The following is a 21757-nucleotide window of genomic DNA, read 5'->3' on the forward strand; positions in this document are numbered from 1 at the left end:
GGGTTTGTCATTTATTTTGGAATCCGCATCTGTTTTGTAAGTAAACCAAGATTGTTATCTCAAGGGTTCAATCACGTCAGTATTTGGTCAGTGTTTTCATCAGTATTTCTATTCCCAAAGCAGGAGTGGAACTTACAGAGAAAAGACTATGATTGGAGGATTGACACCTGGTCTGTGGTTTGGAGACACTCCTGGTTTCTGTATACAAATACTGATGAAATACTGATCCAAAATACTGATGTGTTAATAACAGCCTAACAAATCCTGCACTTCAGGAAACGTCACAGATTCCCCATTATTAACAGGATAGTGATCTGGTAGATCATTTACATTGAAAGCGAAGGATCTATCTGGAACTTGTTATTCAATGGCATCGAATATAAATTCTGCTCCTGGTTTACGCTATGTTCACACACTGCATTTTTTTTTCGGCAGCAAAACCTAATCTCTTGGCAGTAAGGAAGTGCAGCGCCCCAGAGTCCTGGTCGTTGCAGTATTGTTGCTCCGCCACTAAGGGGGGCTATGGTACGTCTGATGGCACTGAAGGAGTTCACCTGACCAGGTATCATAGACACCAATACACTTCACAGTCTGGCCTCCAGGGGGAGCTAAGGGTGCTATGTATTAGGCCACTCCTCACAATCTGGTAAAACTGGGAGTTAGATAGAAAGTTAGACAGAAGCTGACTGGGTTGGAACCGGGCAACATCCTGTGGCAGAGGGTGTTGCAGGGGAAGATTCAGGGGGGTCCCTGTCAGGGATGGGATCCTGACAGTGGCCTAGCGAATAGAAAAGAACGTTACAGGACCGTGCCTGCACTTCATCACGGCGGTACCCCAAGAAAGGACAAGAAGCGAGGTTTATTGTGCTGAGTGAGAAACGAGATCAACGCAACAAGGAGAATCACCAGTAGGAGTCGTGCTGTAAGACGAGGCAACATCCTACTGAGGCGCGCAGCCGGTGGCCGGAACGCCGAGGAAGTATAGAGCTCCAGGCCTTACTTCAAACCTACGGCAGTACAGTCAGTTCCAGGCGGGCTGTCTCACCCAAATCACCTAAGCAGACATAGGGGGCAACTGTGGGAGAGGGGCGACTCTAGGGTCCCGGAAGACCTCCGAGCCTACCCGTCATACGGGTGCGTCCTAGCCATATCATCTGGGGGACGAAACATCATAATCGAGTTGTGAGGGAATTTCAGAAACAGACACAACAGTTGTGAGGACTATCCCGTGGTGCTCAGCAGGGAAGTACTACAACACACAAGCGCTAGAAGGTAGGCACAGATTTCCACCTGCAAAGGGAACTCTGGAGGTGCCATCGGACCGGCCGGTCTCAGACAGCCCTGTTAACCGTATTCTGGACTGAGGATCCTGAAGCCTTCAGTAAAGAGGTAAAGAGACTGCAACCTGGTGTCCTCATTATTTACTGCGACCTGCACCACACCATCATCACTCTCCACTTTCACTGGACACCCCTCAGCAGGGTCACGGACCGGGTCTAGCCACCGTGACAATCCCAGAACCGATACAGAGAGACCCGGTACCGGGTACCCCTCGGCCCTGCGGCAGTGGGGGCGCTCCAGAAGCTTCAGAAAAAAAAAAACAGATTTCGCTTGATTTTTCTTGCGTTTTTTGTGCATTTTTGTCGTGCTACATTTGTCTCTTGTGCACACTGATAAAGTTCAGGGACAAAAAAATATATATATATATTCTATGTTCAGAAAAACCTGCACTTTTTCATAGTTTTTTCACAACCCTTTACTTTCAATGGGTGAAAAACCCTGAAAGAAGTGACATGTTCTATTCTGCAAAAAAAAAAACAAGCAAAGCACAAAATACTGAAAAAAAAAAAAACAAGGTGTGCACGCGAGATTTCCGAAATCTCATAGTCTTTGCTGGTACTGTAAAATGCAGTTGAAAATTTGCATTACAAAAAAAAAAACAGAAAAAAAATCTCCATGTGTGAACATACCCTAAAAGGGAAATTAAAAAAAATAAATAAAAATTATATATATATATATATATATATATATATATATATATATATATATATATATATATATATATATATATATATATATATATATATAAATTTAGGCTTCAAGATTTGACTATAATGCTGCATATTAGAAGTCTGCTTTGATGCATTGGTTTCTTTCTAGTGACCATGTTGTACTGGGTAAGTCACCCTCTAATTCACCTCAAATCGAATTTTTGGGGAAAATTTATCGAATTCGATTTTCAAAAAATCCACTTTTCTATAACTATAATAGATAGGAGAGGCTTTACAATTTAATAATTTTTTTCGTGGAAATCATTGATGAAACACTGATGGTAAAACTGGCCAAATACTGATGACACTCAGATCAAAAGCGCTGATGACACTCATACAATTTTTTTTGTGCACATGAAAAATTGTAAAATCGCTGACATCTGAATACGGCCTAAAGGGTAAGCGAACTCTTGAGTCCAAGTGTATTCTCTCTTACCCACCCATCCTGACAGCTGCAGCTTGCACTGAGCAGTGAGAGATCTCAGCAGGGAGGAGGGTCACTGATAACATGGCAATCAGGCTAGGTTTGCGGAGATTAAGTTCAAAATTTGAAAAAGGATTACACAGCCATTCTGACATGGATTTACAGAGTGAGTGCACCGGCCTCATCAGGTCTAATAGATCTACTTAATAATGTATGCAGTTTGTATTGTGAAATCTTGTAACAGGTCTGCTTTAAATGGACAACCCCCCAAAATACTTTTCTATTTAATAACCTCGGTTATGTGCACAGTGTCCTTCTGTTTTGTACAGTGCTATAAAAAAAAACTAACAGCTACAATACCTTCCATTATGTCAGCGGCTCCAATTCTCTGGATTATGTAACATTTAAACCGTGTTTCAGCTTCAAACACAGATTTTAAAACTGAAATTACAGCCCATTCCGATATACTGCGTCCTTCCAAACCTTATTAACATTTGTTATTAGCTGAAATGGATGATCCCACTTACAGACATGTGAGACCGTGCTGTGGAGCTCATGGGTGCACTGTGCGTACAGCGTGTTAGTTTTTTGGGAAAACTTATGTTCTAAAATATTACTCTAAAAATTACTAATCGCATTCTGCACTCTTTATATCGATGGCTCTAGTGATCCTTCCTAAACCTGCATCTCAATAGGCAACTTTGTTTAAAAACGAAAGACTTGTAATTCAGAATTAGAACCTGAGTGTTGTTTGCTCACTTCAATCATTCCATTATGGGACTGTGTAGATAATGACTTAAGGTACCGTTACACTAAACGACTTACTAACGATCACGACCAGCGATGCGATCATTGGTAAGTCGTTGTGTGGTCGCTGGGGAGCTGTCACACAGACCGCTCTCTCCAGCGACCAACGATCAGGGGAACGACTTCGGCATCGTTGAAACTGTCTTCAACGATGCCGAAGTCCCCCTGCAGCACCCGGGTAACCAGGGTAAACATCGGGTTACTAAGTGCAGGGTCGCGCATAGTAACCCGATATTTACCCTGGTTACCATTGTAAAAGTAAAAAAAAACCACTACATACTCACCTTCTGATGTCTGTCACGTCCCCCGGCGTCCACAGGGTTACGCGCTGCTGCTCAGAGCTTCCTGCACTGACTGAATGTGTCAGTGCCGGCAGCAGCGGTGACGTCACCGCTGTGCTCTGCTTTACGGCCGGCCGGCGCTGACACATTCAGTGCAGGGAAGCCGCCGGCGGGGGACGTGACAGACATCAGAAGGTGAGTATGTACTGTTTTTTTTTTTTTTACTTTTACAATGGTAACCAGGGTAAATATCGGGTTACTAAGCGCGGCCCTGAACTTAGTAACCCGATATTTACCCTGGTTACAAGTGAACACATCGCTGGATCGGTGTCACACACGCCGATCCAGCGATGACAGCGGGTGATCAGCGACGAAATAAAGTTCTGGACTTCTAGCTCCGACCAGCGATATCACAGCGGGATCCAGATCGCTGCTGCGTGTCAAACACAACGAGATCGCTATCCAGGACGCTGCAATGTCACGGATCGTCGTCGTTCTCGCTGCAAAGTTGTTTAGTGTGAAGGTACCATTACTGCAGTCCTTTACTTCCTCCCTGGTGAGAGAAAGATAATTAAAAAAAAACCCTGAACAGTCCACATAGGAGCTGTATACACAAAACAATACAATACTTCTTCTCATCACAATTACTTGCAAAGCTGCTTTATTTTGGCTCCAATTTTAATTTGATTCATAAATCAATAATACAAGCTGAGATTGAAAAAGAAAATAAGATATATTACTATCAGAGAAGAATGCTCCATTCACCAGGTATCATTATCCTCTCTGCTGCACTGATTTTTCATTCTGAAATCTGTCTTCACTGAGGGATCACATTACAGCTGACACCTATAGATGGATACGGAGAAGAGATGGGGAAAAGTTAGAGGGAGAGCGCTGAGGTCTCATCTCCCGAGATCTTGGTGGCGAGATCTCCATCTGTGCATGCGCCGCCCCTGGCAGCCATTTTCCCGGAGTCCACAAAATGTCGGCAGAGCCCCCACAGCACCGGGGACACCCACAGAGGTGCGCCGCACATCCGAACACCCCCTCATCCCAGACTGCGGCCTGCAGCAACGCTCCACTTTTGCCTTCTTCAGCAGCGACCCTGGGACCCCGCTTCACCGCAGCCACCACCCCGGTAAGCAATAAGATGCATGGCTTATAAGAAGCACCACCATTTTATTAAAAAAAAAAAAGTTTTTTTCCTATTTTTCTCCTCAAAATTTGGGGTGCATCTTATAATTCGGAACGTCTTATAAACTGCAAAATACGGTACACATATTTGGTATCGCCACGTTCAGAATCGCCCGACCTATCAATATAAGAAAAGAATTAACCCGATCGCTAAACGGCGTAACGAGAAAAAAATTCTAAATATCACAATTACAATTTTTTGGTCGTCGCTACATTGCAATAAAATGCAATAATGGACAATCAAAAGATCATATCTGCACCAAAATGTTATTAATACAAATGTCAGCTTGGCTCGAAAAATAAGCCCTCATCCAACCCGAGATCACTAAAAGTAGAGATGCTACAGGTCTCAGAAAATGGCGCTTTTTTTAAACACGCTTTTTTTTAAACCAAATTTTGGATTTTTTCTTCACCACTTACAGTAAATAAAAAAAGGAACCTAGACATGTTTGGTGTCTATGAACTCGTAATGACCTGAGGAATCATAATGGCGGGTCAGTTTTAGCATTTAGTGAACATGGTAAAAAAACAAGTGTGGAATTGCACTTTTTTTTTGCAATTTCACCGCATTTGAAATTTTTTTCCTGTTTTCTAGTACACGATATATTAATACCAATGGTGTTATTCAAAAGTACAATTTGTCCCGCAACACCAAGCCCAAACATGGCCATATTGAGCGAAAAATAAAAAAAAGTTATGGTTCTGGGAAGAAAGTAGTGCAAAAAACGAAAATGCAAAAACTGAAATGCCTCTGGTCGTTAAGGGGTTAAAAAGAGGCAACTACATACTTACTCCAATTAGGATGTGAATACTCTCAAATTAAATCTGATAGTCTGCACTTTAAGTCCAGATTGATTATAGAACTGTATCTTGAATATAATTTTGATAAACAGCTAAAATGCCAAAACTTATCACTGTCCAAGTACTTCTGGACCTACCTGTATGTCATATAATGGCTGGAATTAGTGTCTCTCCTCATGTCCACACACACGACAGCTAATTCTATCACTTAATCTCTAATAGTTCAACATTGCAAAGCAGAGTCCAGCGATCCACTTTTTCTGGGCATAGACAATGAATGGAGCAGAGGTCGACCATGCGCATCTCCTCTTCATTTATTACAGGGCAGCAGCGCCCTGTTCTCGGGGTTCCAGAGCTTCGATCTGTGGAAATCCCAGTGGTCAGACCCCCAGCAATCAGCACCTTGAGGGTATGTGCACACGTTGCGGAATCTTGTGCGGATTTTTCCGCACTGATTTTGGTAAATCCGCACTGCGGATTTACTGCGGAATTACAGCGGATTTACAGCCGTTTTTGTGCGGATTCCTATTGAGGAGCAGGTGTAAACCGCTGCGGAATCTGCACAAAGAATTGACATGCTGCAAAATAAACAACGCAGCGTTTCCGTGCAAAATCTGCAACGTGTGCACATAGCCTTACTCCTATCCTATGTTTAGGGTGTATCTTGATTTTTGGGAATAACACTTGTTAAAAATAATGAAAGAAATAATGCTCACCGACACCTGCGAGGATTTGTTAAAGGTAGATAATAAGCATCCCCATTTAAATTTCCTGCTGAAGGGACACGGGAAGGGATTTAAACATTGGGTTTTTTTTATGCCAAATTTCTCCATGGTTCTTTATAGAGCTATCAAAAAGCCTTACAATTAAAAAGGAAGTGTTTCTTTCTTTTTGCCTATTTTTAGATTTAGCGCCCACTCATGCTGTAATTTAAGGTTTAGGTGCAGCGTCTAGGATATAGTGGTAGCTGGAGATCGCTTCCCCCACAGCACTCATAGCTGCGCTGAGGACGTAGTGGTGGAAGTCAATGCACCACATGTAGTTTCTATGCTCTGAAGAGGTGGGAGCGCGGCACGCTGTCCGGCATCAGCAATGTAGAGATTACATGTCGTGGAACACAAGTTTAACTCCGCCAACTTCTAGTGTATGACGTATATCCAAGGCAGGACTGCTGGGAATGACAATGACTAGCGTTATTCCACTGGGGCTCAAGACAAGAAAATGGTGAAAGTATCAGATATGCATTATACCGGAATTTTCTGCTTTATATATATATATATATATATATATATATATATATATATATATATTTATATTTATAGCACAAGCTCATTTGCTTCTTTTTTTGCATATTCCATTTAACACTTTCCTGCCAAAGCCATTTGTTTTTGCAGTTTCATTTTTGTCATCCTCTTTTTTCCACAATCCATAACTTTTTATTCTTCTTTTGACATATGGGACTTGTATTTTGGGGGACAAGTTTAAAGTTTTCAATGACACCATATAATGTACTGAAAAAATGTCGATAAAAAATCCAAGTGTGGTGAGATGGTGGAGACACGGGCAGAGTGATGTCACGTTTGGAAGTGATGAAGGATTCCTTTTGTCAGGTATTCACAAACATGCAACATGGTCTTACTCCAGGCCAGATGGGGGAGCTCTGATCAAGTTTGTGAGTGGCTCCCCTATATATATATTCTGGTCTGGCAGGGAAGTTAGTGAGTGCCAGACTGCACACTGGAGTAGTCTGAGGCAGAGAGTCTGAGAGAGCAAGAGAGGGGCCGTGCAGCCACGAGAGGTGCTGCAGCTCCTGTAAAGAGAGCGTGAAGGGGAAGTGAAGCGCAGGAGAGTGAGGAACTGGAGAGAGAAGCTGCGACTGGGCTTCCTCCATGCTGAGCGCACATACCGGCAGCCAGAAGACCGAGGTTGTTCAGTACTGTACGTATCACGGCAGAAACCGACGGGACAGCAGATTGCAAGTTACCTGTCCACGATTGATGCCTGAGGAAAGAGTAGCAGATAGAGCCCGGGACATGATAGAGATCTTGTAAAAAGGCTCAAGCTACCTGTCGTACGGGTAGTGTCCTACCAACAAGGGGGACAGAGAGGAAACGTGAGAACCTTGTGTGAGGCCTAAAGCAGCAAGGGACTACACCACAGCGCTAGAGGGAAGGCTGCTAACCCCACCTGGTTAAGAGGATTCCAGATTCGCTTCCAAGCCGGCCGGACCCTACCAGTACCTGTGATCCGGTACCCTGGACTGTGGCTGCCTGAACCCTTCAGTAAAGAGACTGCAACCCTGTGTCCTCGGTTCCTTTCTACACCACCTACCAGCTGTCCCTACTACACCGGGAGCCCTGGGGACCCAGCTTCACCTGTGGGAAGCCATACCATCACCCCAGTGGACCCCTTTAAGCAGCGTCGGTCACCCCTTACTGAATACCACAGGTAGCGTCACGAACAAACTTTATTCAAACCCCCTTTAAAGGTACCAAGTACCCCACGGCTCTGGCCATTTTCTCAGGTCAGTACTATAAGGCTAAGTTCACACTGGGCGTTTTTTTTTTTCTGCAGCAAAACCTGAGTGTTTGGCAAGAAAGAAGCTGCGGCAAAAATGCAGGTTTTGCTGCGTTTTGGGTGCATTTTTTAATGCGTTTTTCCATTCAATTCTATGGGTGAAAAACGCTGAAAAAATGCTGAAAGAAGTAACATAGTAACACAGTTATTAAGGTTGAAGGAAGACTTTAAGTCCATCTAGTTCAACCCATAGCCTAACCTAACAGGCCCTAACATGTTGATCCAGAGGAAGGCAAAAAAAACCATGTGGCAAATAGTAAGCTCCACATTGGGGAAAAAAATTCCTTCCCGACTCCACATACGGCAATCAGACTAGTTCCCTGGACCAACGCCCTATCAAGGAATCTAGTATATACAACCCCTGGCAAAAATTATGGAATCACCGGCCTTGGAGGATGTTCATTCAGTTGTTTAATTTTGTAGAAAAAAAGCAGATCACAGACATGGCACAAAACTAAAGTCATTTCAAATGGCAACTTTCTGGCTTTAAGAAACACTAAAGGAAATCAAGAACAAAAAATGTGGTAGTCAGTAATGGTTACTTTTTTAACCAAGCATAGGGGAAAAATTATGGAATCACTCAATTCTGAGGAAAAAATTATAGAATCATTAAAAAAAAAAAACAAAAAAAAAACATTCCAACACATCACTAGTATTTGGTTGCACCACCTCTGGCTTTTATAACAGCTTGCAGTCTCTGAGAGATGGACTTAATGAGTGTCACACAGGACTCTTCATCAATCTGGCTCCAACTTTCTCTGATTGCTGTTGCCAGATCAGCTTTGCAGGTTGGAGCCTTGTCATGGACCATTTTCTTCAACTGCCACCAAAGATTTTCAATTGGATTGAGATCCAAACTATTTGCAGGCCATGACATTGACCTTACAGTATGTGTCTTTTTTTCAAGGAATGTTTTCTCAGCTTTTGCTCTATGGCAGGATGCATTATCATCTTGAAAAATGATTTAATCATCCCCAAACATCCTGAAGATGTAATGACAGCCATCTCCCCAGTGCCTTTACCTGACATGCAGCCCCATATCATCAATGACTGTGGAAATTTGCATGTTCTCTTCAGGCATTCATCTTTATAAATCTCATTGGAGCTGCACCAAACAAAAGTTCCAGCATCATCACCTTGCCCAATGCAGATTTGCGATTCATCACTGAATATGACTTTCATCCAGTCATCCACAGTCCATGCTTTTCCTTAGCCCATTGTAACCTTGTTTTTTTCTGTATAGATATTAATGATAGCTTTCGTTTAGCTTTTCTGTATGTAAATCCCATTTCCTTTAGGCGGTTTCTTACAGTTCGGTCACAGATGTTGACTCCAGTTTCCACCCATTCGTTCCTCATTTGTTTTGTTGTGCAGTTCCTGTTTTGGAGACATATTGCTTTAAGTTTTCGGTCTTGACACTTTGATATCTTCCTTGGTCTACCAGTATGTTTGCCTTTAACAACCTTCCCATGTTGTTTGTATTTGGTCCAGATTGTAGACACATCTGACTGTGAACAACCAACATCTTTTGCAACATTGCGTGATGATTTACCCTCTTTTAAGAGTTTGATAATCCTCTCCTCTGTTTCAATTGACATCTCTCATGTTGGAGCCATGATTCATGCCAGGCCACTTGGTGCAACAGCTCTCCAAGGTGTGATCATTCCTTTTTAGATGCAGACTAATGAGCAGATCTAATTTGATGCAGGTGTTATTTTTGGGTATGAAAATTTACAGGGTGATTCCATAATTTTTTCCTCAGAATTGAGTTTTTCCATAATTGTTTTCCTATGCTTGGTTAAAAAAGTAACCATTACTAACTACCATATTTTTAATTCTTGATTTTAGTGTTTCTTAAAGCCAGAAAGTTGCCATTTGAAATGACTTTAGTTTTGTGCCATGTCTGTGATCTGCTTTTTTTTATACAAAATTAAACAACTGAATGAACATCCTCCAAGGCCGGTGATTCCATAATTTTTGCCAGGGGTTTTATAACATGTAACATTATACTTTTCCAGAAAGGCATCCAGTCCCCTCTTAAATTTAAGTAATGAATCACTCATTACAACATCATACGGCAGAGAGTTCCATAGTCTCACTGCTCTTACAGTAAAGAATCTGCGTCTGTTATTATGCTTAAACCTTCTTTCCTCCAGACGTAGAGGATGCCCCCTTGTCCCTGTCTCAGGTCTATGATTAAAAAGATCATCAGAAAGGTCTTTGTCCTGTCCCCTCATATATTTATACATTAACATAAGATCACCCCTTAGTCTTCATTTTTCCAAACTAAACAGCCCCAAGTGTAATAACCTATCTTGGTATTGCAGACCCCCCAGTCCTCTAATAACCTTGGTTGCTCTTCTCTGCACCCGCTCCAGTTCAGCTATGTCTTTCTTATACACCGGAGACCAGAACTGTGCACAGTATTCTAAGTGTGGTCGCACTAGTGACTTGTATAGAGGTAAAATTATGTTCTCCTCATGAGCATCTATGCCTCTTTTAATGCATCCCATTATTTTATTTGCCTTTGTAGCAGCTGCCTGACACTGGCCACTAAATGTGAGTTTGTCATCCACCCATACACCCAGGTCTTTGTGACATGCTCTATGTCCAAAAAGCCAAGCAAAGCACAAAATGCTGATGAGAAAAAAAACCAATGTGTGTGCATGAGATTTCTGAAATCTCATAGACATAGCTGGTACTGTAAAAACAGCTGAGAATTAGCATAAAAAACTCCCAGTGTGACTTTAGCCTTATGGTGATACAAAAGTTGTAAGGTCTTTTTTTATTTATTCATTATGCTATTCTTATACAGCGCTATCATATTCCACAGCGCTATACAGACATTATCATCGCTGTCCCCGTTGGGACTCACAATCTAGATTCCCTATCAGTAGGTCTTTGGTATGTGGGAAGAAACCAGAGAACCCGGCGGAAACCCACGCAAACACGGAGAGAACATTCAAACTCCTTGTAGATGTCGTCCTTGGTGAGGTTTGAACCCAGGACCCCAGTGCTGCAGTGCTAACCACTGAGCCACCGTGCAGACCTGTCTTTTGTATAGTTTAGTGGTTAAAAACATCAGAACATTGATTTGTGTCGCCGCTTTCAGAGTCCCGTAACTCTTATTTTTATATTGATGGAGCGGTAGGGTTTGTTTTTTGTGTGGCGAGCTGTCACTTTTATTGCCTCCATTTGAGGGTACATTTGATGTTTTGATCACTTTTTATTGCATTTTTAGCGGGACGTGTGGCGTTTTGATGCTTTTTTTCCTTTACGACTTTTGCCTTGTGGGTTACTTAAATGTATTTTTTGATAGAATGAACTTTTATGTTTATTTTTTTCATCCTTTAAATTTCTCTTTTTGAATTCGGAAAAGGGGGTAATTAACTTTCATTTTAATATGTATTTTAAAGTTAAGTACATGTAAAAAAATAAAGTACATTTTAATTTTTTAGTCTCCTTAGGGGATTTGAAAGTGCGATCGTTTAGCAGGAGTGATCATATACTGTTGTATTGCAGCATATAGCCCAAGTCTTTTGGAACCCTGCGTCTACTCGCAGTCTCATGGAGGCCACTTTTAGGACCCACTGCACTCAGGATCTTTGTCACTTGCTTCAACACAAAACTCCTCCTATCTGACTGGCGCACTTCTTGACGGCTAGACTCACGCTTATTCCAATCTGAGGCCCTTCCCAGGTTCCTCAGAGGACTCATCTTGCCTCCTCTTGCAGGAGAGCAGCCAGTGAAATAAAGGCTCAAATGTTGTGGGGGACAGCACATCACAGAGAATCAACAGTGGAGCAACAATAAACGTGTCTTAAAGGGTAGGGACTATGAGAAAATTACTGATTATTTAAAGCAGGTTTTCATGTTAAATGTATTATTAAAAAAAGAATTGTTTTTTTTCCATATTAAGATCTATATTAAATATTCCAATTGCATCTTCAGAGAGGAAGAGAATTTGAACTCCACTGCCACCTCCTGGAAGAAGCAATCCTACAAGTCAAAAAGTCAGTATCAACCCTTTAATGATCATTGCCACATTACTTAGAGATTCTATTTTGGCTTTTATCCTGTTTGCAGACACAGGTTTCAGGCTGTTGCCCCCTCTTCAGTGCAAAGCAAGCTATCTGAATTGACTGTATGAGAGGCGTCTGACTGGAGGTCTACGGTGTAACATCTCTCCTTGGGGAGAATGACATGTCAGTATAAGTAGCCTCTTCCTCAGTGCAAAGAAAGAGGTCTGATGTGACTAGTGTGGAGACACGGGGGGTGAGTGGGTCCACTAATCCGCTGGCTTGAAACCGCATGGACCAGGGCTCATTCCACTCAATGGCCGCTCTCCCTTTACCATGGGCATAAAATTACTCAGACAACACAGGGTGAGAATAAAACAGTGTGACAATACTTTATTGAACCACCAAATAGACAGTGACATGTAGAACAGTCCCAGCAAAATACTCGAGATGGTGCAAAATTACAGAGTCTCACCCTTCTGCAGTCTCATCGGGATTAGATCAGCTGCGCCTTTGGAGCTTCCAGGGCTGACTACCTCCACCTGTAGCACGCACAGAAAGGAGGTAACTTTAGGAAGCTGACAGTCCACTGAAATATGTGACCAGGTGACCGTATGGTCACAACCTGGATTCTCCAAACGTCTCCATGGAGCCAGGTGACTGGTGGGTCCCAATCCTGGTTTCCCCAAATGTATTCATGGGGCTCAGGTGACCGGTCGGTCCAAATCCTGGCTTCCCCAAACATATCCATGGTTTCAGTGATGGTCAATGGGAGCAGATCTGTATTCTTTCAGCTGGGGCCATGGTCCCCTAAACTGACATTGTGTAGAATGTCAAATCTGATGTTACCCCTTAGACCCTTAATCAGAGGCCTCTCACCTTGCTAAATCAAGTCTGTTAATTTGCCCTGAGGAGGGGACAACACCCCTAAACATGTCTGCAAATAGAGATTCTGGTTTTCATCCCGCCATATGCCAATGCTCGGTAAAGAGTGAATCTTGACTTTTAGGATTGCTACTTCCAATATCTGGCACTAGAGTTCAAGTCCTCTTTCTGAAGAAGCAATTTGCATATTTAATGTCCCAGAGGAGCATTGCATGGCCTACAAGTCTCATTACACTGACATATCACTTTCCCCAAGGAGAAACATTACCCCTTAGAAGATCTATATTAAAAATAAAAAATCTTGCCATTTTCACACTGTCCAATAGACCTTATGCTAGACTGATATTTTCTGTTTGGTACTTTTCAGCAGTCTCATTATCATTACAGACAGGATTACAATGAAAGGTAACACTTCCATATACAGTAAATATTACAAGATCTACTATTTCAAACAGTGATGTCACAGCTCACCTCCTCCCCTTCCCTTCACAATGACCTTTGCAGGGATTAGATCATGCTCAGAAAAACATTCTGTACAAAAGATAGGGTCTGTGTCAGTCTATTGTTGCTCATGTATATGTGCCCTCACAGGAAATAGAAGCCTTAAATTAGTCTCTGTGGCCAATATGAAAACATCAAGATTTTTTTTTTAATATACGGCTGCTGGTGATATAAAATGAACAAAAAAGTCAAACCTAAAAAAAAATACATTTAACATAAATAGCCAATTAAAACAATAATTGCTTTTTGATGACACATTCGTCTTCTTGTACAAAGTCTTTCTTCCCAATAGTGACCTGGCTGACCTCGGAGCCCTGCCAGCTTCATTTCTAAAAACATGTAGGCTGACCACCATGGGCCACGTTGACTTTCATAGGCTCTGTTGGGATGTCGGAGTTTTTGAAGACTAGATTAATGTTACAAATTGCTTATTTTTGCCATCAAAAATTCCAGAGAGGCCAAAAAAAATGAAAAACTTCAATGAATGCAGATGTGAATTGAGTCAAAAACTGATACAGTCAGCCCTGAAGTCATTTGTTTCATCTGTTTTTAGTGATGATTTTCTTTGTGATTCAGAAAGTGCGGAATATGAACTTCAAAAAAATTCTAAGCCCTGAAAAAAAAAAAATAACAAATGTGAAAAATTGTGCGGCATATAGGGGAGGATTTCACGGAAAATTATCACTTTTTTTTGCCACAAGTCAAATATTATGGATTAAAACTCCAAGTAGGATTTCTTTTCTCTGAATCCTTCCTTTTTTTTTCTTGTTTAGTTCTGACTCTCAGGAACATGATTTATATGCAATCCAAGAAGCACTGATACATGCCGAGATGCACAAACCAATCAAGGCTCAAAGGTTTTTACAGCAAACTTCGATGATGGACTGCATGCTAATTAGACGAGTGCTCAATCTCGGCAGGAAGACTTGAATGAACAGCCTTCATGTTAATGTAGCTAATGCTAAGAAAACATCGCTTTTTTTTCCACTCTGAAAATGTTTCAAAAAACCAAATTAAATTCATAAAATTGGCGATTTTTAACCCCTTCCTGCACATATCCAGCACAGGCAGGAGCTAGTTCACATGTAACTTGTGCTCATATGTGCTGCATGAAATGACATATAAAAATATTGCGCTTCCGATACACACAGAACGATGCCATTTTCCAAGACCAGAACAGAATGTTGCCATTTCCCAAGACACATAAAACTTTTTTCTATCATTGTTCATGGAGTCCAAACTTAAATCCCATAGGGATCACGCCACTTAAATGCCGCTGTAAGAGATTATCAGCAACATGTAAATTCTTACACAGCAGTGATCAGACCTAGCTCAGGTCGCTGCTGATAATGGCGGGTGCTAAGACTGCCAGTGTCCTCCGGGTAGGAGATGAGCCTTCTTCATGATATACTAATATATCATAGGGTGCAGAAATGTTAAATGGGAACTGCACTTTCGACAAACTTTGCATAAATTAATAGTTCAGGCGATTCCAAGAAACTTAGTAATGCATCCAAGAAATGGAGTAATCATTTTTCTTAAATGTCAGAGTTGTATTTTTGTACATTTTGAGTTGTTTGGTGATTATTCTCACTTTAGCAGATGAAAAGAAATAATTCAGTTGAGGAAATTTACAGTTGTATAATTATTCTGCACTCAAATATTCTCCTAAGTAGGGATGAACAGACCCGAGGAAGTTTGGGTTCGTCGAATTCAACCGAACTTTAGTTCAAAGTACCAGAACTGCACCCGAACCCCATAGAAATCAAAGGGGACCTGAACTTTGGAGCTGGAAAATCTGTTTTTTTTTCTCTCTTCTCCCCAAACTCCTGAACTGTAAAACAGACTTCCAGTAGAAGTCCGTATTCGGAGTTCAGCACTAGGTGTTCGGTGCGAACCCTGAACTTTGCAGTTTGGATTTGATCATCTCTACTCCTAAGTAGAGTTGAGCGAATTTCTTTGAGTCCCCGCTTATTTGGCAAGCTATAGCGCTTGCCGAATAAGCTGCAGTGGGAACCCAGATACATGGAGCGCGCCGGCTGATCAGTGCCGCAGCTGCCTGTGTCGTGGCTGTGTCATGGTCATAGCACTTGCATGGAGAGCCTGTTTGTTAGCTATCCCTACATGTGTTTCCGGCTGTCGAACAGCTGCGACAAATGCAACCGCGGGGACATGAACACATTTTTCGAGCACGCCGAAGACACTCTGTTAGCACCTGAGCATGCTCAGATAACACCTTATCCCAGCACGTTCGCTCATCGCTTCTCTCCCACCCGGTCCCGCTTTGGTCAGAACCACAGTATGTCTCCAATAATAAATGTTACTTTGTCACTGTAGCATTAGTCAGATGATAATGTCTGTGAAGCGCTGTAGAAATGAATGGCTCTAGAAAAGTAAAAAGAAATAAAGAAGTGTACAGCCTCCCGAGTGCCATTTTGCTTCTATTGTATGCATCCCAGAACTTTGTGGTTCTTTATGGAGTTTTCTTTTTGTTTATTGAGACACTTTCTTTGTGTGAATACACCGACGACCACACAGCAGCCGGGAAACATGAGTAAGAGGCGCGGAACATAAGAGATTATAATTACGCCGGCTGCTATTTGCTTGAGGTCTTTGCTGCGTTTCATTCAGAGCTGGGTGGAGGTGACTCATTCATTCGAGTCGTCACACCGATCTGTCTGCTATGAGTCAGCGCTCTCCGTCCGTCTCCCTTCGATCAGGAGATGATCCCACTGATATCTAAAATTACAGAGAAATATGCAAACAATATAAATGTGCGGAAAACAGTCTGTGACCTCTAAAAGTAGTAAAGGGGGGATCTAAGGTTACAGCTGCCTATCAAAGGGGCTGTCTCCGGAAAAACGTCTTATTCTTCATTCCGCTCAGCCATTTTTCTGATCAATGGAAGTCTCTACAAGCAGATCTGATGTGAAATACATTTAGCCTTCCATCACCAGGTCAGTTTTAGTTCCAACATTCAGCGATTATCATTTTTTTTTTAATATATTTATAGCAGTCAGAGGTTGTTTTTTCTGACTTCAGAGTTGTCCAGTGGCAGAAACAATGTTATCTGCCAGGGTGGTCCTAATTCGGCACCCCTCTCTTCTAGTGTTATTTCCACCATGTCCATCTCAACATAAGCTATGTCGATAATGTTTCTGATGGGTGCTGGCTCTCTGACTCTGAATTAGTTACGGACAAGGGGGCTGGCTGTAATGAACTGAGCCAGCCCCCTTCAAAACATCACCAATGCATGGAATTGGGAGGAAGTTGTGTCTTCGTCGGAAGATGGACCGGGGAGCCAAAAATATCAATAATGATTTTTGCTATGATCAATGATGATGAATAGAGATGTGGATGGTCTGGTTCGACCGAACTTTTGTCCAAAGTTCGGTTTGGGTGCCAGAACTTGAACACCATAGAAGTCAATTGGGACCCGAATTTTGGTGTTGTAAAAGGGCTGTAAAATAGTCGTGGGAAGGGCTGGGGGCTTTCTGTCCCCTCCCGGAACTCTGAACACTAATACGGACTTCAGGGAGAAGTCAGTGCTCGGAGTTCAGCACCGTCCGGTACGAACCCCGAAACTTTACAGCTTCAGATTAATAAGTTTCAGACAGATGAATGTCTGATCAGTGGGGTCTGACTGACGTAACCCCTCTGGATGAAGGTGCAAGGAAATCCTTGTGCATCATTGTTTCTTTTTCCTTTGTCCGTAATATATACTTTTTATTTATTGTATATGAGAAGAAAAAATAAATATTAAAGTTACACGTTTGTAGTTCCATAGTTTGTTTTGTTTACTAATAGTGATGAGCAAATGTGCTCTGATAAGGTGTTATCTGAGCATGCTCTGGTGCTAACAGAGTCTTCGGCGTGCTCGAATATTATTTTCGAGTCTCTGCGGCTGCATGTCTCCCGGCTGTTAGACAGCTGCAACACATGCAGGGATTGTCTATCAAGCATGTAATCCCGGCACGTTTTATCACTGGCGTGAATCATGCAGCCACGGGGACTCGGACATATTATTCGAGCATTCCAGAGACACTGTTAGCACCAGAGCATGCTCAGATAACACCTTATCCAAGCATGTTCGCTCATCACTATTCAGAACGATCTGGGTAATAGGGGGAAAGGGTTGGATGAACTCCATCTGGAAGTATCAATAGTGAACCCAATCGGGTGCAAAAATATATATTTGTCTGGTCAAGCGTGACTCACATATTAGCTGAAGCAGTGTGCCTGAAGATTCTAAAATGTAACTGGTGACTCCGGACAGCTTTGGTTTTTCCATTGCTGCATAGTCAGCATCTCATTATCAATAGCTCGCCATACACTATCATATATAACCCATCACCTACTGATATTCATGTCTAAACCTGAAAATTCCTTTATTTGTTAAACAAATATAAAACAAAAAAATGATGTAAAAAAAAATAAATAAATAAGAGGACAAGTAATGGTTAAATTTTGCTAACTTTTTTCCAAGGTGAAAATCCACGATGTGATCGGCGGCGTCAGTCACTGGCTTGTAATAATAAATAATAATGTGGTTACCACTGAAGTTCCTGAAATCAGTGTGGGGCTGGCCGGCGTCCAGATGACATCACATCGCCTCCGCTGCGCAGACCCTATTTGGATAAAGTACAGTCCAGTTACTTCTGCTTTATTACGGACGGAGAAAGTAAACCTTGCTTTATGGGAGCAGGAGTGTGTCACTAATGCCAGGCTTCATGGCGACGTATCGCATGTGGTGTCATGTGATTTGATCTCGTGCGAGATCGTGGGATGAATTTACATGCAATATGTGACCCCGATAGACAGTGCTAAGTAGTATACGGTGCTGGATATTCTACAACCATGACATTTGGGACACTTTTTTTCCGATCGTGGGCTCATGACTACACATGTACATTGCATGAAGTACTGGAATGCGTTAAACACTGACTCCTGACCGTTTGAACATTCTTTGTATATTGTTGGTCTTACGTATTACATCCCATAATATGCTTGCTACTAACGTTGGTGCCTTTAATAAGGTTTATTATCAGGTTGCTGACTACATCTACAGGTATTTATCACCTAGCCAGGGGCTTCCTGGAGGTTCGGCTGCAAAGTTTCATGGCTTGGGTTTCCATGGTGGAGAAGCTACATGCAAGCCTTACATCACCAAGTACAATGCCAAGTGTCGGATCAAATGGTGTAAAGCCATCACCAGTAAAACAGTGGAAACGTGTTCTGTGGAGTGAGGATTCCTGCTTTTCTAGCTGGCGTCTGATGGATGAGCCTTTGTTTGGAGAAGCCGAGAAAATATTACCTGCCTCACTGCATTGTGCCAGCAACAGAGTTTGGTGGAGGATGGATAATGCTATGAGGTTGGTTTTCAGGGATCGGCCTCAGTCTCTTAGATCCAGTGAAGTGAAATCATAAAGATTCAGCACGAGACATTTTGTACAATTGTATGGTTCCAACTTTGTGGGTACAGTTTGGGGAAGGATCTTTTCTGTTCCCCATCCCTGTGCCCAGTGCACAAAGCCAGGTCCATAAAGACTAGATTGTGGGAGCTTGGTGTAGAAGAACAAGACCGGACGCACAGAGCCCAGAATTCAACCAACACCTTTAAGATGGACTAGAAAAGAGACTGTGAGCCCGGCCTCTCCACCAGCATCAGTGTCTGACCTCACAAACGCACTGTGGGACAAATGGCAAACATTTCTCACAGCCGCTTCCAAAGGGACGGACTCCATATTAGTACTTCCAACTTCATCTCCATGAAGGAGGAAGAGAAAACCTATATCCTGCTGGGGCATGAGGGAAGAAAAGAGCGCGGGGGAGAGAGCGGCACAGCACATGAGCGCGGGGGGGAGAGCGGCACAGCACGTGAGCGCGGGGGAGAGAGCGGCGCAGCACATGAGCGTGGGAGAGAGAGCGGCGCAGCACGTGAGCGCGGGGGAGAGAGCGGCACAGCACATGAGCGTGGGAGAGAGAGCGGCGCAGCACGTGAGCGCGGGGGAAAGAGCGGCGCAGCACATGAGTGCGGTTAACCCTATCCCTAACCCTAAAGAGAGCGGCACAGTGTGTGAGCGCGGGGGAGAGAGCGGCGCAGTGTGTGAGTGCGGGGAGAGAGCGGCACAGGTGTGTGGGCGCGGGGGAGAGAGCGGCGCAGTGTGTGAGCGCGGGGAGAGAGTGGCTAAATGTGTAAGCGCGGGGGAGAGAGCGGCGCAGTGTGTGAGTGCAGGGAGAGAGCGGTGCAGGTGTGTGGGCGCTGGAGAGAGAGCGGCGCAGTGTGTGAGCGCGGGGAGAGAGCGGCGCAGTGTGTGAGAGCGGGGGAGAGAGCGGCGCAGTGTGAGCGTGGGGGAGAGCGGCGCAGTGTGAGCGCGGGGGAGAGAGCGGCGCAGTGTGAGCGTGGGGGAGAGAGCGGCGCAGTGTGAGCGTGGGGGAGAGAGCGGCGCAGTGTGAGCGCGGGAGAGAGAGCAGCGCAGTATGTGAGCGTGGGGGAGAGAGCGGCACAGCATGTGAGCAGCGAGGCGGGGAGAGTGGGGCAGCATGTGAGCAGCGTGGGGGAGATAGTGGAGCAGCATGTGAGCAGCGCGGTGGGGAGAGAGCGGCACAGCGCCTGAGCATGGCCATAGACTGCAAGAAAGAGAACTGTGATATGCCATGGACTTCCATAGCCCCCACCCTGGATGTGCCCCATTCATCCCTCCGACAGTCCCTATCCCCTATTGTACACTTACTTTGACAAAATTGTGTTTGGTCCTGCCAATAAAGCTTCTTTTGAATATGAAATAGACGAGATAGATATTGAAAAAGGGAATTGTGGCACCATGTAACGACTACTCACTATAGGTGCCAGCTCTCCAGACAACGTCCAATTTGACAAGACAAAGTCAAACTGAATAAAGGTGGACTTTATTAAGCCATTTTATTTAATAAAGTCCACCGTTTTTTCAGTTTGACCTTGTCTTGTCTGGAGTGCTGCCTTTTTATGATCTATAGATGATAGACTCATAGATAATAGACAGGTGACAGTGCTTTCCTCATTACCTTCCTTTCCTCTCCTTCCTTTCCTCTCCTTCCTTTCCCTTCTTCCTTTCCCTTCTCCTTTTCCTCCTTCTTTCCTCCTTCTTCCTTCCTTTCCTTCCTCCTTTCCTTTCCCTCCTTCCTGCCGGCGCCTCCCGGTCGCTCACCTGTATTACAGGTAGGGGCGTTGGGCAGGTGAGTCTGCCGCATGCGCACTGCTGGCTCCTTGGTTACGTTGCAGCCTCCTCTCACCTGGGTCCAGCAAAGCGGAAGCGCCCTCCGCAGTGTCCTCCGCTCCGGGGCTGTCACCGCTGCCTCCTGCTCCTTCCTCCGCCCGGATCCTCCCTCGTCACCTGCCTCCCCCAGCAGGGTCCGTGCGGCGGCACACAGCGGTCCAGGAGCAGAGCCGCCGCCTGTCCATCACTGTGAGTACAACTTCCTACCAAACTTTGTGACTTCATCATGTACGAGGGATGATTGGCAGCAGGAACCGGCGACACACGGGGCTCAGCACGGGGCTCAGCACGGGAGCGCGGAACTACAACTCCAGCGGAGCGATGAGAGTCGTAGTACATCAGAAGTAGAAGCCGCAGGTCCCCGAGCGCTGATGGAGCTGTCAGTGCGGTGTGACCGCTAGGGGCGCTGTTCTGTGTACACAGGGGAGGCGCTATATACTGTATACTGTGTGCTATATACTGTATACTATGTGCTATATACTGTATACTATGTGCTATATACTGTATACTATATGCTATGTACTGTATACTATGTGCTCTGTACAGTGTATATACTGTATACTATGTGCTATATACTGTATACTATGTGCTCTGTACAGTGTATATACTGTATACTATGTGCTCTGTACAGTGTATATACTGTATACTATGTGCTATATACTGTATACTATGTGCTCTGTACAGTGTATATACTGTATACTATGTGCTCTGTACAGTGTATATACTGTATACTATGTGCTCTGTACAGTGTATATACTGTATACTATGTGCTCTGTACAGTGTATATACTGTATACTATGTGCTCTGTACAGTGTATATACTGTATACTATGTGCTCTGTACAGTGTATATACTGTATACTATGTGCTCTGTACAGTGTATATACTGTATACTATGTGCTCTGTACAGTGTATATACTGTATACTATGTGCTCTGTACAGTGTATATACTGTATACTATGT

General features: G+C 43.5%; 1 protein-coding gene and 1 long non-coding RNA gene across 5 annotated transcripts in view; one reads left to right on the top strand and one right to left on the bottom strand.

Annotated features, from left to right (window-relative positions):
* Positions 1-4308: 4308 nt before the first annotated feature.
* Positions 4309-20923, bottom strand: LOC143784494 (uncharacterized). Of its 4 annotated transcripts, none has more exons than XR_013217799.1 (4): positions 20728-20865; positions 18016-18168; positions 16129-16279; positions 4309-4409 (listed from the first exon to the last, which is right to left on the bottom strand). It is a non-coding gene; the product is annotated as an uncharacterized LOC143784494 (long non-coding RNA). The 4 variants fall into 4 exon arrangements; XR_013217798.1 differs by lacking the exon at positions 4309-4409 and adding an exon at positions 12481-14153; XR_013217797.1 differs by lacking the exon at positions 4309-4409 and having other exon boundaries at positions 14174-16279; positions 20813-20923.
* Positions 20850-21757, top strand: part of LOC143784493 (polypeptide N-acetylgalactosaminyltransferase 3-like) — a 53165-nt gene continuing 52257 nt past the window's right edge. The window contains exon 1 of the mRNA XM_077272791.1: positions 20850-20985. The gene's annotated coding sequence lies outside the window, so the exon portion shown is untranslated. The remainder of the gene's footprint in view (positions 20986-21757) is intronic.

The sequence above is a fragment of the Ranitomeya variabilis genome, chromosome 7, assembly GCF_051348905.1.
Source record: "Ranitomeya variabilis isolate aRanVar5 chromosome 7, aRanVar5.hap1, whole genome shotgun sequence".
Classification (NCBI taxonomy): Eukaryota; Metazoa; Chordata; class Amphibia; order Anura; family Dendrobatidae; genus Ranitomeya; species Ranitomeya variabilis.